Here is an 18,827-nt window from a genome sequence, read left to right as displayed (position 1 = left end):
GCTCAAAACAAAACAATTAAAAAAAAAAAAAAAAAGACCAGAAGACAAGAAACAGCTCAGTCTGCCACTCTGTCCTCAAAGATGAGACCACCACTACTACCTGCAAGTGTCCAACAGACCAAAATCAAAGATCTTGCCACAAGAGCGCCACGATACACATGTAACTGCATTCACACATCATACACACAAATAACTTAAAAGGTTAAATCTTAATTAAGCTTCATTCATAACCCATTACTTAAAAAATAAATTATAAATGAAATGAACAGATTAACTGAAGTTGAGAGATTAATCTGAAGCTGTAAGCAAACATGGCATTCTATGACATGAAAATACAGATAGAGTTCCCTGTCCTCAAGCCTCACATCAAAGTCATAGAACTGAAATTTTAAAACAAAACAAAAAAACCCCACTATACTATAAACGGGAATTGCTACAACCAACAGCTATCTAAAGAGACCAGCAAACATCGACAAAAAGCCAATTCAGTAAAGGATTCAGACTATGAATTTTCATCTGTTCTGCCTGGTTTAAAGTAAGTATCCTTTGGGTAAACAATTTACCAATTATTTTCTCTGTATCAGTCAAGTAAATAAATATATTTTCAATCTCACAAGCAACAGGCAACACACATTGCTCTATCTTCTAAGCATTTTCATTAATGCTGAGTGGTACTTCAGTGCTCTAAGACAAATGACAATTTTGATAGGCCTTAATGTCAACAATTTCTAAAATTATGGCCATGTAATGGTTACAAATTACAAAAATTAACAAACCAAAACAAAAAAGCTCATTTAGTAACTAACATTTATATAATATCACTATTACTTTATTTCTAGGGCAAATCATTTTATAAAGTAAAAACCATGCATACATTGGCACATTCAGTAAAACTTGTAAAAGACTACATTATAATTGCTTAATACTCCTTTAGAATAAAGTAATACTTCTTACCTTCTGGAGTTGGAATGCACCCCAAGAAAACAAGAGGAGGGAAAAAAAAAGTTTTTAATTTTCTTTACAAGTAACAATAAGCTCCCCCAATTAAGTTATACCTTGATCTCCCAGCACTATTAACAACTCTCAAATTAGTAACAATCCCCATTTTGCTACATAAAATATTAATTTTTTAAAAATGCAAATTAGTCCAAAATATCACTGTCTAAAATTGCACACTTAAATTCAGCCACATAGTCTAATTACTTTAGAAAAACAAGTGAAATACTTGAATTCTATGAAAAAGTGTAATTAGAGTTAAGTGTGAATTTTTCATAGTGTTCCCCCCCCCCCCCCCGCATCTGATTGCCAAGAGTCATCGTAAAGCCATCAACTAAGGCCCTTGAGCATTATTTTCTTCTCTTTGATCTATAACAGAATTTGATGCGAATTTAAACAACAGACAAGAATATATTGCTGCTGCTGCTGCTGCTGCTGCTGGGTCTAGAGGCACATGCTTGTACTCTTAGGAGAGCTATGGGTTCTAGGCTAGCATAGGCTCCTTAGTAAATCCAGCCTCATTAAAAAAACAACACAACAGAAAGCTGGGAAGCTGGTAGACACCGTGATCTCACCACTTACAAGGTTCAAGAGTTCTAGGACAGCCTGGGTATTGTGAGAGCCTACCTTCCTTCCACTAATCCCAGAACTTAGGGATCTTTATGAGTTCGAGGCCAGCCTGGACTACAGAGTAAGTTTCAGGACAGCCAGGGTTACACAGAGAAACCCTGTCGCAAAAAAAAAAAAAACCAAAAACCTACCAATATCGAATGGTTTTGTTTCTGTTTCTTAGAAAAATGTTAGTAACTTAATAAAAAATGTGCATATACACTTTTGGGAGTTGGCTTTCCCCTTCCACTCCTACCATGGGATGGATCCAGATTGGATCCATACACCAAATGCTTTTACCTCTGGTCATCTTACAGGCAAAAAAATGTTCTTCATTCTTTAGTTTGTTTTTATTTTATTTTTTTTTATGTGCACTGGTGTTTTTCCATGGGTGTCTGGTCCCGTGGAACTAGTTACAGACAGTTGTGAGCTACCATGTGGGTGCTGAGAATTGAACTTAGGTCCTATGGAAGAGCAGTCCGTGTTCTTAATCAGTGAGCCATCTCTCCAGCCCATGTTCTTCATTCTTTTTTTTTGTTTTGTTTTGTTTTTCAAGACAGGGTTTCTCTGTGTAGCTTTGCACCTTTCCTGGATCTCGCTCTGTAGACCAGGCTGGCCTTGAACTCATAAAGATCCTCCTGGCTCTGCCTCCCAAGTGCTGGGATTAAAGGCGTGCACCACCACCGCCCGGCATGTTCTTCATTCTTAAACTAGGGTCTTTCTAATGAAATCACTTTGGGGCAACTTAGCTTGGTAAGTAGTCAAAAAAGATCTCCTCTGCTGAGATAATGATTTCTGCCATAAAGTAATAACTATGAATTCTTTATTACCTCTGTTATGTATTTTTTTTGTTTATAAGAGGTGGAGGATAGATAGTTTTGAGATTTTTATGATATCAACCCTAAAAGTGCCTATGACTTTGGTATAAAGTAAAAAATAAACTTTGAGACCACTATAAAAAAAAACAGAAAGCAAAGGGTAATAATCAACAACCACAAATCTAATGCTATTATATGTAGCATACAGTGTAAGTTTAATATAAATGATAGAATATATTAATCAGAAAGAAAAATAAAGACAGTATGATAGACTAAAAACCCCAGAGCTAGTTGTGTGACTCTTGTCAACTCTCAAGATCTCTATGAGCCTTCATTCATTTGTAAAAAATGAGACATAAAACACATTATCCTTTCCAACTGTCTTTTGTGGCAGTTCTGTAACTGTGTGTCTATTCTGTAACTAAAATAATGTGACAGGGAAAGGTTATAGGAGAGAATGCAACCGATGACCTCTAATTGTACAGCTCATCAGAGACATCACTGTATTATAACTATTAGATAAGTTTCTGTGGGAAGGAATACACATCCAAGCCATCTGCTTATCCTCACAATTGCCAATTACTATGTATATAGTACTGTACCTCTTTCAGGTTACTTTCCATGAAAAGCCAATGATTTTTAAATACTCCTACTAAACTTCTTCCAAAGGTGAAAAAGGAAGAAAAAAAAAAAAACTAATCTAGAAACTAGGAAGTTGACCACAACCATTCATTAGCCTCACAATCTATCATATTGACCTATAAATATAAGATTCAAATTGATGCCACATCCAAACTACCTACTATATGGACTCTAATGAATGGTCTAGGTCAGAAAACAGCAAATTCATGGGTAAGATAAATTCAGGAAGAATCTGCTCAAGTGCAAGTATTTTTCCACTCTAGGAGGATGCTAGCATATGAGGGCTGCTGGACTGACTTGCCAGCACCGCTTTAACAGATAAGACAGACAAACTGTGACTCTAGAAGCAATGCACACTAATGTATACTCAGAATTCAAATAGAACACAACCAACAGTCACAGATTATTACAAGGAAACTAAGGCGGGTTCTGTCTCCCCTGTACTTTAAATACTGTGCTTTACACTTCTAAACAGGCATTGAAAGGTCTCGAAGTGCTTTAAAAAAATAAAAATAAACAGCTTTTGTTTTTGTTTTTGATTTTGAGACAGGGTTCCTTTGTATAGCCTTGGCTGTCCTGAAACTCGCTTTGTAGACCAGGCTGGCCTCAAACTCACAGAGATCTGCCTGCCTCTGCCTTAAGTGCTGGAATTAAAGGCTTGAGTCACCACTGTCCGGCATAAATGGCCTTTTAGTGTGTTAATTTATAAATGTTTACACACAAATTTTTCAGAAAGATAATACATCAAAATGAGGTATGCTCATTTATAACTTTTCATATCAATGAAATAAACTAATTTTCAACCTACTGATATGTGACCACAATCAAAGCTTCTTTTTCTGCTGCTGTTTGTTTTTCAAGTTTGTGTGGGTGGGTTTACCTGCACATGATAGGCACACACACAGAGGCCAGGGTACAATGTGCAGGAGGCTGATTCTCTCCTTCCACCATGTGGGTTCCAAGGATCAAACTGGGATGTCAGGCTTGGCAGCAGGCACCTTAACTGCTGAACTATCTCACTGGCCCCATTCTGATTTTTGGTTGTTTCTTTCTGAGATGAGGTCTTACTAGGTTACTCTAGCCAGACTGAAATGTACAATACTCCAGCCTCAACCTCCCAAGAAGCTGGGATACAGACATTCACAACAGCACTAGCTCAAAAGGGAAGGGCAGCTGGGTCTCCAACAGTCCACATGTCCAGAAATGAGCTCAAGCTCGACTACAGAAGAGACACTGATTGCTCTCTACTGACAGACATATATATGCCTGTGGCAGCTATCTACATATGGAAGCCCATGCTGGCCTCCAGGCTTCCTCAGCATCACAAATAGCTGTTACACAATTCAAAGTCCACATTAGCCTCCTGGCCCTCCTCCCTTCCCCCAGCTTCCTGTCCTCCTTACAACAGGCCTGTGTTTCCACTCCATGCTCTCTCACTTCTCCTGAAGACAGCCCTGCCTGTGACCAGTCTACTTCTTTCTCTCACTGCTCTGGACTCTTCCAGGTGCCTCTGGATAACTTCTCTTATTCACAATAAAAACCTTCTCCCTAATGAAGAAGCCATTTCAGTGGTCTCTTTACCATGCCCCTCACACAGAGGGGATATTCTTGCTCTAGAAAAGAACCAATTGAAAATATCTCAAGGGTTGGGTACATGACTCAGAGGTACATCTCTCACTTACATGGAATCCAATGATGCCTTATATTCAACCCCCAACACCACAAAAATAAGCAAATCTGAAGTATCACATTAAAGAAAATTAAAGTTGAAATCTAAGGAACACTCAAGGCCCTGGCTGGTGGGAAGACATCCACGGCCCCCTTTTGCAGTTCTGCTCAAGTGGGGGTTAGTCAGGTGCCGGGCAGGTGAGTGCCATAATGATGAGCAAATATGTGGTGGAGAAATGGCAGAGAAAGAGAAGCAGAGTGGTCCATGTGCTGTGGAAAGAGGCAGAAAGGAAGAAATGAAGATAGTGAAGAGTAGGCTGATGTTGGAGGCCTGATTGCCACATGGGGCCATGGTGCTGTCTGGGCCAACATTTGTGGCTCCTGTTGCAACCGAAGGCTGTGTGTGTGTGTGTGTGTGTGTGTGTGTGTGTGTGTGTGTGTGGTTGCCTGAAGCCTTTTCAGTCACCGGAACCATGTTGGTACCCAAAGGCCATGCTGCAGTCGAGCCCACACAGACCTGAGTAGCACATACTATTACCCAGTGCCATGGTAACATCTGGGCCAGGGCTACAGCTGGGAGCCATGTCTGGGTCCCCAGCCCTACTGCAGCCAAGGTCTATGTTGATATTCATACCTCCTGTTGCCATTGAGGACCATACTGATTCCAGTGATCTGGGCTGCCACCCAGGGCCATGCCAATTGGGTTGGCCTATGCAGCTACCAGGGTCCCTGGTGACAATTAGACCCAGAATGCTGCCCAATGACCATGTCTGGGTCTGTGGTCCTACTGCAGCTGAGGTCTGTGTTGAAGTCTGTGGTCCATGTTGCCACCAGAGGTCACATGGAGCCTGGGGTCTGGGCCACAACCTGTGGCCTTGTTGGTGTCTGGGGCCATGATGCTGCCAGAGCCATCCTGATCTGAGTTGCCAGTGCTTCCACCTGGACTCAGGATGTCGACAGACCGAGCTGCAGCCTGAGACAATTTGGGTCCCTGGTGGAGCTGTAGCTGGGGTCTGTGTTGAAGTCTATGACCAAGAATGCCGCTAGGGCCTATACAGAGGCCTGGGATCTCAACCACAGCCGATGGACTTGTTGGAGTCTGGGGGCATACAGATCTAGGTGGCCTGTGCTGCTACTTGGGGCCATGGTGTCATCCAGGCCCAGGCTACTCCCAAGGGCCAAGTCTGAGTCTGTGGCCCTAGAGCGGCCGGGGTCTGGATTGACATATGTGGCCTGTTGTCACTGAGGGCCATGAGGATGCCCAGGGTCAGATATCCATCTGAGCCCAGGTCGGTGTCCTAGGGCCATGCAGATCTGAGCAGCCTGCACTGCTGGCCAATGCCATGGTGATGTCTGGGCCAGAGTTACAGCTGAGGGCCATGTCTGAGTCTGTGCCCCTACTGCAGCCAGGGTCTGTGTTGATTTCAAAGGCTCCTGTTACCATAGAAGGCCGTGCAGACACTCGAGGGCGAAGGTCATGTTGGTGTCCGAGGGCCACACTAAACCACTGGGGCTCGGGCCAATTTGAGTGGCCTGCACTGCTACCTGGGGAAATTGTGACATCTAGACCCAGCTGCTGCCAAGGACCATGTCTGGGTCTGTGGTCAAGCTGCAGCTGGGGTCTGTGTTGATGTCTGTGACCCACATCACCTCAGGGGTCCAAAGTAACCCTGCAAGATGAAATCAGAGGGCCATGCTGAGCCAGCTCCACCCTTTGCTAGCTCAGAGAAAGCTGGCCTTGCCTCTCGATGGACATTGCAGCAAGAAAGCTGGCCTCAACCCTCATGGGAGAGATGGCCCCACCGCTCACCACAAGTGAGAGTGAAACAACCCTGAGGGCATGGGCGTAGGGGAGCTGATTCCACCCTCTCACCTGAGGTGGATGGCCCCAATGGCCTGGACTGACTAGCTCAGTTACCATCTGCTCACAGCAGGGCCTTGGGTTGGCCCACCCTAACATCTACCCCATCCAGGACCTGCTGGAGCTTGTGAAGGGACTGATCCTGTGGGACAATACCCACAGGGGCTCAATGACTCAGGGCAGCCACTGGATATCCCAGAGGAGTTCTGGTGAGTGATGATGATGTACCAGAAACCAGAGGCCTTGAACCAGACCCCAGATTCACTGCAATCAACATTTGCTAGTAAAGCAGGCAGGACAAAAGGGTGTACTGTATAACACAGAGGCCCTCGATGCCACCCAGATGAATGAAGAGGTGCTGAAGAGGTGGGAAAGAAAGAGAAGTGAAGAGGTTTTTGTTTGTCTTGTTCTTGTTTGCTCGCTTGCTTTGTTTTGATTTTTAAAATTTTCTTGGGTGGGGGGGAACACTGCAGAGCTGAGGGGAGGATTTGGGAGGGTGGGAGGTAAGTGGAACTGGGGTGCATGATGTGAAACTCCAAAAGAATCAAATTTTCAAAAAAAAAATTAGATCATACAATAGCTACTTATAAAAAGAAATTGCAGTCTATTTTTAAATTTTTTAGCACAATTCAGTGTTTCTCAAAGACGCATCACTGGCAACTCTTCAATGTGAGGAACTGTCCATGTAAGGTATGTGGTGTTCCTATTACCTGCCTATTAAATGATACAGTGTGTTCCTCTTCTCATCCAGTATTATCTTCAAAAATAGCTCCTCGCACACCAGAGTGATCCCCTGCCCACAATTAAGAACCACCATTAGCCAGGCCATGGTGGCACAGACCTTTAATCCCAGTACTCTCAGGAGGCAGAGGCAGAGGCAGATGGATCTCTGCTTTCAAGGCAAGCCTGGTCTACAGAGTGAGATCTAGGACAGCCAGGAAAGACTACATAAAGAAACCCTGTCTCAAAAAACAAAACAAAACAAACAAACAAACAAACAAACAAAAAAAGCACAAACTTTGTATCCTTATTTTGGTTTAATGTTGTGAAACAGGGTGTGGTAGTTTAAAGAAAATGGTCCCCATAGATTCATATATTTAAATGCTTGGTCCCCAACTGTTGGAAGTGTTTTAGGAAGGATTAGGAGGTGTGGCCTTCTTGGAGGAGTATCACTGGGCGTGTACTTTGAGGTCTCAAAACCCATCTAATTCCCAGTCTAGCTCACTCTGTCTCATGCTTGTGAATCCAAGAGGTAAGCTCTCAATTACTGTTCTAGCACCCTCTCTGACTGTAAACCCAACTGAAAGCTTTCTTTTATAAGTTGCCTTGGTCATAATGCTTTATCACAGCAACAAAGTAACTAATACACAGAGTTTGCTGGGTAGCCCTACCATCTTGGTATTCAATAAGTAGCTGAAGCTGGCCTGGCACTTGTCTCTATTTCCTGAAAACTGAGAAATGCGCCCCAGCCTACCTAACATTTTTTTTATTCAAATTTCTTATCTTAATGAAATATCTCCAATGTAGATGGCCAAATTTGTCTCAATATACACAATGAATTTGGCATAATTTTAACATTTCTTAATGACAGTCTTAATTATGCAAATAAGACTATTATAAGCTAACATAACAAGACTCTTAGAAATCGACGATTATCTTTGACCCTATTTACATATCTACTACATTTGAAGATTAAAAATTCATTTTTAAATGTGTGTGTCTGGGTGTGTGTGTGTGTGTGTGTGTGTGTGCGTGTGTGTGTCTGTGCATGTGTGAAACAGAATGCATGTGGAGACCAAAAGACAACCTCCAGAAATCACCTCCTTTCTTCCACAGTGAGCTCTGGAGACTGAACTCAGGTCACCGAACTGGCAAGAGCTTTACCTCCTTGAGACATTTTGGCAGCCCTATTTGTGTATTTGTTTGTTTATCTATTTATTTGGGGGAGAGGCTCTTGCTATGCTGTCCAAGCTGGTCTAGAACTCATAGGCTCGAGTGATCTTCCAGCCTTAGCTTCTCTCAAGCATCTTGGACTACAGGCATGTGTGATGATGCCCAGCAAAGACTTTCTCTTGACACACAAAGACCTTTTCCATTTCATTCTTTTTAAGAAATCTTATTTCTTCTTACACTGCCTACTTTTGAAGCTGCTGTGTAATAATTTTTGTCCAATTACCAAGCACAAAGTGATAGATGACAGCTTAAAGATGACTCCAGGCCTTCCTAAGAATCAAGGTGCATAGGCTTTGAAAATCAGCTACTTACTTTTTCATGAAGAATTTACTTTACTTACTTTTGATTTTATAAATGCTATGACTTAAAAAAAATCCAAGGACTGAGAGAAAAATGAACTAGAAGTTCATAAAGTACATTATACTAACCAATGAAGGTTTAAGACAAAGAATACCAAAACATACTAAATTTTATTAGATACTCTAAACATAATTATTACTAGTAATACTTTTAATAACTCACCTGATTTCCTTTAGTCCTTCTCTCTGGATAACTTGAAGAATTTCTTTATGACTCATAGGTGTATTGGGGTATTTTTCTAAGACCTGAGAAGCAAGGAATAACAATGAATTCTTATTTTAAGTTCTCATTCTTATAATTGTCTATTATTATTATAACTATGTCAATAATTAGATCTATAACATACATATCTAGAGACTTCACCCAGATATTTTCTGTTAATCACAAACAGTAAGTCAAATTATGAAGCAGAAATGGATCAAAAAGGTTAAAATTAACACTTTAATTAATCCTATTAATGAATATGGAATTGATTACTCTTAGTCTCCATTCCCATACCACATCCCTACCTGTGGTCTACCACTGCACACACCTTTAGATTATCTACTTTAGTAGGGTGTAGTGGCACAGACCTTTAATCCCAGAACTCAGGAGGCAGAGGCAGGTGGATTTCTGCCTCTGCTTTCCAAGAGTGCTGGGATTAAAGGCATACATCACCATGCCCAGCTAAATCCATGCTTCCTTTAAATAAAAATTAAAAATACAACAACAACAACTATGTTTTGGATACAACACGAACAGTAAGCTTAGTTTGTTCTGTCTTTCCCATTAAATTTAACTAAAAATCGGGACAGAATGAATGGAATCACTATTTGAAGACTCTGAAAATGGGAGCAGATAAAGCTAAACCACAATTAGAAAAAACACAGTATAGTCAGGAGTGAATTTCCTGGTTTTGATTTCTCTACAACCTCCTGTCCTGGACTCAACAGCAACCTGAAACCCAAGAGCACACTGATACAGACAGAAAATGTTCCAAGACAATCTGTCATTTTTGATCTGAAGCACAGTAAAGGGAGCCCTTCCTAATGTCAGAGGTAGAGAATTCTCCTAATTTGTTTTTAGGCTTTGGGTATGTCATGGTCCTTTCCCTCTCTATACCTGCCCAGGCAACATGGCAGCAGCTATAAACCAATACCACACTTGGAAACTAACCACTAGCAAACATAAATACAAAATAGATGTGAATAGCTGCCAAAGTTCTAAAAATTATGATGTTTTGAAATTTAATACACAGGAGATTGGTAGAAACTTGGGAGTTAAAGCCAATGTCAGGCATGGTAGGACATTCCTTTAATCCCAGAACTGGAGGTAGTGGTAGGCAGTTCTGTGAGTTCAAAGACAGCCAGGATACAACTTTTTTCTCAAAAACAAACAAAAAAATAATTTCTGGCCGGGCTGTGGTGGTACACATCTTTAATCCCAGCACTTGGGAGGCAGAGGCAGGTGGATCTCTGATCTGTGTGAGTTCAAGGCCAGCCTGGTCTACAGAGTGAGTTCTAGGATAGCCAGGACTGTTTCGCAGAGAAACCCTGTCTCGAGAACACACACACACACACACACACACACACACACACACACACACACACACAGAAAAAAACATAAAAAAAATTCTCATAGGATTTAAACAAGCATTTGATGTTGTTTTAGTTTGATTTGAGGACAGATTCTCTAGCCCAGGCTGCCCATAACTCCCCACATAGAGCCAAGAATGCTCTTGAACTTCTTTTTGATCCCCCTATCTGCCCTTCCCCATGCTCAGACACTCCACATCCACCTGGTTTTTGCTAGAGATGGACTCCAGGGCCTCTTATATGTTATTCAGCACTGTACCCAATGAGACACATGCCAGCCGCTCAGGGCTGTGGGATCCTAACAGCATCAGAATGTCAGATACATAATCTACAATCACTCAGCGGAACTCACAAAAGACAAACTACACACAACAGACCCCAAATGGCAACTGTTAAGATCAGACACGCACAACTATGCTTCAGGAAACAGTGGTGCAGGCCGTTAGCCCCGGCACTCAGCACGCTGAAGCAGGAGTCAGTGCCCTGCTCGTCAATAATCTTTGCCACATCCTATTTCTGATGTTAGCTTTATCAAAAATGTCACCCTCATTACTCAGGTGAAGTAAACAAAAGAGCATGCTTTCCTTGAGCTATTAGCCTTCTGTTTTTTTCTTTAGTTTTCACTATAAATAACTAATGGTATATTAATTTCTACTAATTAAAAAAACAAACAGAAAATAATCATAAATTCCAAAACTCACTCCTCTGTTCAGAAACTGCACTATACTGCAAGAAAAACCAAGAGTAAACTATCATGAGTGAAACACTTGTGTTTACACGCAACAGTCCTTTGGTTAAGCTGGACAGAATGGTATGTGACTCTAATTCCAGTGCTGTCAAGGGAGAGACAGCAGTACCAGTTAGAAGCCAGCCTAGACTACACATGGAGAGGGTGTCTCCCCCTCCAAATGGATCGTGCCTGTAATTACAGCACTTAGGAGAGACAGGAATACTGCAACAAACTGTTGTCAGTCTAGGCTACATAATGAGTTCCACGACAGCTGGGCAACAAAACAAAACAGAAACAGGACCTGGGACGGTGAGATGGATCAGCAAGTGAGAGCATTTACCCTGAGTTCAATCCCCCAGAGCCACATGAGAGAGGAAGAGAAAGAAGTGCCTCTTGCGTTTCAAGTTGCTTTCTGAGCTGTGTGCACATGACCTCACACATAAATACTAATAATAAAAAAGGACAGTTTCTCCTTTCGATAACCATTTTTGTTTATATTTAATTATCTTTTTTTTTTTTTTTTTTGGAAAGGAAGTTCAAGACAGAATTTCTACATGTAACAGTCCTGGAACTCGCTTTGTAGACCAGACTTGCCTTAAATTCAGCCTTCTGATGCCAGGATTAAAGAAGTGCACCACCACAGCCTGGCTTATATTTAATTATCTGAATCTCCCTAAGAAAATATAAAGAATGAGAAAAATATATACATACACTAGAAAAACCTGAGAATCAAAACACTTCTGAGCAAAAATACAAAACTGTTACAATTTTTTTAAAAGTACAGCAAGTGTAGATTTACTAAGGAAAAGTGAGGAAAACTCTTTAAGGTGGGAAGGATCCAAGGAAGGCATACCATATTATATTCTTTTACCACAAGCTCAAGATGTAGGCTAGCAGTTTTCCAAAACAGCTACCTTATTCTGACCACAGGAGGGCAGTGTCTGTCTCACAAAAAAAAAAAAACAAACAAAAAATTCTACTGGAACTGTTCAAACTACAAAACACAATTTAAACAAACTACTCTTATGACAATATGATCAAACATGAAAAAAAAATTAGAAATCAACAGTATAGGGCTGGAGAGATGGCTCAGTGGTTAAGGGCACTGTCTGCTCTTCCAGAGGTCCTGAGTTCAACTCCCAGCACCCACATGGTGGCTCTCAACCATCTGTAACCGGAGCTGATGCCCTCTTCTGTCTGATGCCCTCTCCATCATGCAAATGGAGCACTCATATACATAAGATACATATATAAATAAATCTTTAAAAAATTAATAGTATAAAGAACTCAAGGGCACAGTTGGAGAGATGGCTCAGCTGTTAAGAGCACCGACTTACTGCTCTTCCAGAGGACTCGGGATCAATTCCCAGACGCCACACAGCCACAAACAACTGTTTGTATCCTAGTTCCAGAGGACCCAACACCCTCACACAGACATACAAGCAGGCAAAACAACAATGCACATAAAATATAAATAAATAATTTTTTAAAAAAGAGACAAAGAACTCAAGGGCAATGGACAAGGTTCCTAAAGGACTTACTAAGACTATTCCTCAGCCAGAAATAGTGGTGCAGGACTTTATTTTTTCAGCACCCAGGAGCCAGAGATGCAGAGGCAGGCACCGGATCCCTTTGAGTTCCATGCCAGCCTAGTCTACATAGCAAATTCCAAGTGGGCCAGGGCTATATAGTAAGACCCTGTCTCAAACAAAACAAAGCAAAGCAAAACAAAACAAAAAGCAGGATTTAAATTATCAGTCTCTAGTAAGTTCATTCAAGAAGTGAAAAGATGAATGAAGAGTCTGAATTTTGTGTAACGTGGATCATTTAATTTTACATTTAAAATGTTAATAACATAATAATCTCTTAATGTCTGGCATAAGAATTATTCACTATCACTTCTCGGCCTTTTGGCTAAGATCAAGTGAAGAGTTATTTACTGACCAAAAAGCCTTAAACAGGATAACTAATACTTTGTAGTCACAGAGATCAACCAGAACACAAGCAGATTAAGGTTTCGGAAGTCTGTGCTACACAAGATACACAAGATGACTATCAAACCAACTAGGTGGCTAATGGGACAGGAGGAAAAAAAAAAAGTCAAATCTGAAATAAATTAAAAAAAAAAAGAAAAGTCAAATCTGAGTCAGGCGTGGTAGCACAGGATTTTAATTCCAGCACTTGGAGGTAGTGTCGTGTGGACCTCTGTGTTCGAAGATAACCTGGTCTACAGAGTTTGCTCCAGGACAGCCAGGGCTACACAGAGAAAAATCCTTATCTTGACCAAAAAAAATTTTAAAAATTAAAAAAAAAAGGGTGGGGGGGAGCCAGGCTGGAGAAATTTCAGCAGTAAAGAACAATGGATTATCTTCCAAATGATCCAGGTTCAATTCCTAGAACCAATATGAAGGTTCACAACCTCTGTAACTTCAGTTTCAAAGAATCCCACACCCTCTTCTGGCCTTAACAGCACCAAGTGTGCAGGAAAAACACTCAAACACATAAAAATAACATTTTTAGGCCGGGCGGTGGTGGAGCACGCCTTTAATCCCAGCACTCGGGAGGCAGAGGCAGGCGGATCTCTGTGAGTTCGAGGCCAGCCTGGGCTACCAAGTGAGTTCCAGGAAAGGCGCAAAGCTACACAGAGAAACCCTGCCTCGGAAAAAAAAAAAAAAAACATTTTTAAAAAAGGGCCAAAATGCTTCTGCAGTTATAGTGGTCAACAATGTCTAATCTGCAAGGTTAATAGAAACATTCTGTTTTTCAACAACAAAATTGCTTTAACTAGCTGTGAGAACTCAGACTCCATTTAATCAGGAAAAGGCATCAGATTCAGCAGACTTAGCAGTGAACTGGCATCCAGGTCAACAACTAACACTGAATTCTTCCTAGAACATCAAATCAAACAGGGAATGGGAGTCAACCAACTACTTTTGCCAATGACAGAAATGAATTTCCACACCAAGACAAAAGGAGAGCCTAGCCATTCCAAATTTTGATTCCCTCATGAGAAGCGGGTACAGTTTTGACATTTGCTTCATCCTCCAAACTTCTACTACCTGATATTTGAAACCGAGGAACCAAATGAAGTCAAGATGCTACTTTCCCACCTACCAAACTCACTATATACGAACACTGTGACAGCTTAGAAACTGAACTTTACACAGGAAAGTCATCCCGCTGAAGGAGGAACAGAAGGAGAGAGAAAGGAACACAGGCACTTCAAACTGCAAACACAACTAGCTAGGAGATGGTGGTGCACGCCTTTCACCCCAGCACTCCAGAGTCAAAGGTAGGGCGATCTCTGTGAGTTCTAGGCCAGTCTGCTCTACAGAGTGAACTCCAGGACAGCCAGGGTTATACTGAGAAACCCTGTCTCAAAAAAAGAAAAGAAAGAAGAAGGAAGGGAGGGAGGGAGGGAGGGAGGGAGGGAGGGAGGAAACAGAACTAAATAGTGAGGGGACTCTTGCACAAAGAACCAAGGGGAAGGAACTCTAACAAGTTTCTAAACTCCATTATGCCGACATTCTAATATCAGTCCTCTCTACTCAAGCCATACTCTTCCTATGTCTAGTGAATTGTGCTGGATTTCACCCAAAGTTAAGAAGCACTTATTCCTTCCAAGTAGCCAGTATTATTTCTTCAAGGTCAGTGACTGTTACATAGTAATGACGCCACAAACAGACAAGGTTACTCCAGGAGGAGGAGGAGGAGGAGGAGGAGGAGGGGGGGGAGGAGACAATTAAATTCAAGAAGGTAAGTTATACTATCAACAACACTGGCACTGAGCGGGATGATTAAAGGTTTTCTCCTTGTTTGTCCCCTCCGTATTTCCTATTCTGTACAAGTTTTTATTTTAACCTAGAGCTGTCTGCTTTATGTAATATTCCCTTTCATGGATTCTACCTTTATTGAGTCATACATGACATAAAAGTGATAAGGCTGGTACTATGTGAAGTAACATGCATGCATTCATTAACATAATCTGAAGAAAAGCCGGGAGTAAACAGGAAAACATTATCACACACAAAGTTGTCTGAGAAAAATCAATGAGAAAATACTTATTCAAAGAAAGCAATAGAAGAAAGAGCTCAGAATTGTATGCTGAGGCAGAAGGGTCTTGAATTCCAGGACAACCTGTGCTATATGGCAAGACTGTGTCAAAAGCAAGCAAAACATACCCCCTTAATATTTAGAGGGAAACTAATAAAAGGAAGAAATGTTAATAAATCAAACACAATTAGAAACACAAAAACAATTAGAATTTTATAAGAAAAATTCAGATGGAAATACATTTGTTTATAGTGTAAAGTTCTCTCATTATGCATGGTAATATTTAATCATAATTGAACATCAAAGTGCTCTTATCTTTTAAGCAAAAAAAAAAAAAAAAAAGTAATATTAGCCTTGGAACAGAACTCCAAAACTCAAAACCCTGGGTGTGGTAATGTACATATACAATCTCAGCACAAGAGGCTAGAGAAGATCAAGAGTCCAAATGTTATGTGTATTGATTGGTGTTTTGCCTGTGTGTATGTCTGTGAGGGTGTTGGATCCCCTGGAACTGGAGTTTCATACGATTGTGAGCTGCCATGTAGGTGCTGGGATTGAACCCAGGTCACCCTAGGTTATATAGTGAATTTAAAGACAGCCTGTTCTAATTTCAAAAAAAAAAAAAAATAGCAACAATAAAAAGCTAAAACTATGGCCTAGCAATTTATTCCTAATAAAAAATAACTAAAAGCATATACTGAGACAAAGAACTGTGCAAACATGTTCATAAAAACCTTTTCCAGGGGCTGGAGAGATGGCTCAGCAGTTAAGAGCACTGACTGCTCTTCCAGAGGACCTGGGTTCAATTCCCAGCACCCACATGGCAGCTCACCACTGTCTGTAACTCAAGTTCTAACACACTTACACAAACATATTAAAAAATACTAAATTATGTTTTACAAAAAACCTTATTCACCATTAAAAACTATGTAACATATTTAGAAAAATGATTTGAAAACTACACAGCTGTATGTGTCTCACTGGAAACAAAGGTCGACCTTTCAGTACCCATAGAAATGGACTACCAACCTTAAAATCTATACTCAGCAAGAACACTCAACTAGGAACGGTGGCCCCTGTTGGAATAGCAGAACTCCAGAGGCTAAGGCAAGAAGAACCAGCTGGGTTAGACCCTATCCAAAACAAAACACCCTTCTGGAATGAAAGTAAAATAAAGTTATTCTCAGGAGCTGGATAAATGCCTCAGTGGTTAGAAGCACAAAATGTTCTTCTGGAGGAGGTTCCTTTTCCAGCACCCACGTCAGGCAGCCCACAAATACCTATCTATGACTCTAGCTCCAGGGGAATACAATTTAACTCGGACCTCTGCAAGCACAGGCACACACACACTTAACAATTTTACAAGACTAAGTTGTTCTTGGCCAGGCAGTGGTGGTATACACAATTAATCCCAGCACTCAGGAGGCAGAGGCAGGTGTATCTCTGGAGTTCAAAGCCAGCCTGGTCTACAGAAAGAGCTCTAGGACAGCCAGAACTACACAGCGAAACAATCTTAAAAAGCCAAAAAAAAATTTAAAAACAAAGTTTTTTTTTTTTTTTTTTTTTTCTGGTTTTTCGAGACAGGGTTTCTCTGTGTAGCTTTGCGCCTTTCGTGGGACTCACTTGGTAGTCCAGGCTGGCCTCGAACTCACAGAGATCCACCTGGCTCTGCCTCCCGAGTGCTGGGATTAAAGGCGTGCGCCACCACCGCCCGGCAAAAAACAAAGTTTTATTTTGTTGTTGTTTGTTTTTTTCAAGACAGAGTTTCTCTGTGTAGCTTTTGGAGCCTGTCCTGGCACTCTGTAGCCCAGGCTGGCCTTGAAATCAGAGATTCTCCTGCCTCTGCCTCCCAAGTGCTGGGATTAAAGGTGTGAGCCACCACCACGCAGCTAAAGTCACTCTTACAGAGAATATGTGCAGAAAAGGAAAAGAACAGAGCAAGCCTGTAACTACTGTCCTTATTTTGTCCTGCCTCCAACAACTGGCCATTGACTGGTATATGAGAACTTGGACTTGGAGAGAAATTTTCCTGTACAAACCATGTGATTTATGTGAACATCTGCTTTCCTTCTAGAAATTCAGAATTGTGATATATGCTGACCTGTTCTCAATAAAAAAAAAAAAAAAAAAAAAAAAAAAACAAAACTCCCTGGCACTGTTTCGTGACAGACGTTTTACTTTTATTCCTTGTCATAATTCACTCCTGGAGGCACTAAGTTGTGATCCTACTCAGAAACCACTTGAAACCTTCCTCCAAATTTCACCTCAAGCATATTTCCATCTATCTACCCACTTCAATTTGAATGTTTTGTATGTAAATACACATTCACACATGTGTACCTGTGGGTGGATGCCAAAGGTCAACCTCAAGTACATTACCCTTAGCAGCCCTCCACTGGACTTCCTTTTTGAGACATTCTCTCACTTAGGCCTGGGGCTCATTGCTGGCCAGTGGATTCCAGGGGTCTGCCTGTCTTCCTTCCCCAGTCCTAGGATTACAAGCATACATACCATACCTGGCTTTTTACGTGGGTGCTGAGGATCCAAACTCAGGTCCTCCTGCTTGTGTACACTTGACCAAGTGAATCATCTTCCCAGCCTTGTTGTTGTTTTCTCCTTGAAACAAAGTCTCAATCCAAATCCTGCCTCCATATCCCCCAAGTTTTGAGGTCACAGGCCCATGCACCATGTCCTGCTTCTACTGCACCCAGTTGTGACTGAATTCTACGCCATAATAAATGACAGTGATTAGTCTGACTAAAAGCCCAGCCCCGTGTGTTGTCTTACAGAATTACTAAACCTGGAGGTGGTATCAGGGATCTCTCCCACAAAAAAGAAACTAGGAGTCTGTTGCTAGGAGACCATGTTCTAAAAGACAGCTAAAAGTTTTCAAGGCAGAAGAGAAATACTATCAGAATCTGAACAATAAATAATGAAAGAACAAGTCGGACTCAGTGACGTACTCCAGCAGAAGTGGAAGGATCAGAAGTTCAAGGTCATTCTTGACTCCATAGGGAATTCCAGGCCAGTGTGGGCTACATGAGACTCTATCTCAAAAAAAATATAATATAAAAACAATATGAAGAGTTGGGAGCTGAAGAGATGGTTCAGAGGTTAAGAGCACTCACTGGCTGCTCTTCCAGAAGACTCTGGTTCAATTCCTAGCACCCACATAGCAGCTCACAACCATTTTTAACCTCAGTTCCAGGGAATTCAATGCCCTCTTCTGACCTCCAAGGGCACCAGACATGCACACAGTATACAAATATACATACAGGCAAAACATCCATACACATAAAATAATAAATTAAAAAAAATAATAAAGAGCAAATATATGGTAAGTATAATAGGCTTTCTCCTGAACTTTCAAAATTATTTTCCATGCCAGGTATGGTGGCTCACACCTTTAATCCCAGCACTTAGAAGGCAGATAGGGGATCTCTGTGAGTTCGAAGCCAGCCTGGACCACCAAGAGAATTCCAGGACAGCCAAGGCTATTACACAGAGAAACTCTGCATGGAAAAACTATATAGTCTTTTTTGTGTTTATATATATATATGTGT

At 41.2% G+C, this 18,827-nt stretch overlaps 2 protein-coding genes across 11 annotated transcripts in view; one reads left to right on the top strand and one right to left on the bottom strand.

The window, feature by feature from the left end:
• Nucleotides 1-18,827, bottom strand: part of LOC143270260 (dual E2 ubiquitin-conjugating enzyme/E3 ubiquitin-protein ligase BIRC6-like) — a 310,541-nt gene that overhangs the window by 125,626 nt on the left and 166,088 nt on the right. For all 9 annotated transcript variants that reach the window (XR_013047387.1, XR_013047388.1, XR_013047390.1 and 6 more), the window contains exon 2: nucleotides 9,070-9,152. The gene's annotated coding sequence lies outside the window, so the exon portion shown is untranslated. The remainder of the gene's footprint in view (nucleotides 1-9,069; nucleotides 9,153-18,827) is intronic.
• LOC143270259 (putative Polycomb group protein ASXL2) overlaps nucleotides 1-18,827 on the top strand; it is a 316,750-nt gene that overhangs the window by 174,912 nt on the left and 123,011 nt on the right. The window lies entirely within an intron of this gene.

The sequence above is a fragment of the Peromyscus maniculatus genome, chromosome 22 (genome assembly GCF_049852395.1).
Source record: "Peromyscus maniculatus bairdii isolate BWxNUB_F1_BW_parent chromosome 22, HU_Pman_BW_mat_3.1, whole genome shotgun sequence".
NCBI classification, from domain to species: Eukaryota; Metazoa; Chordata; class Mammalia; order Rodentia; family Cricetidae; genus Peromyscus; species Peromyscus maniculatus.
This window is presented reverse-complemented; position numbering and strand designations above follow the sequence as displayed.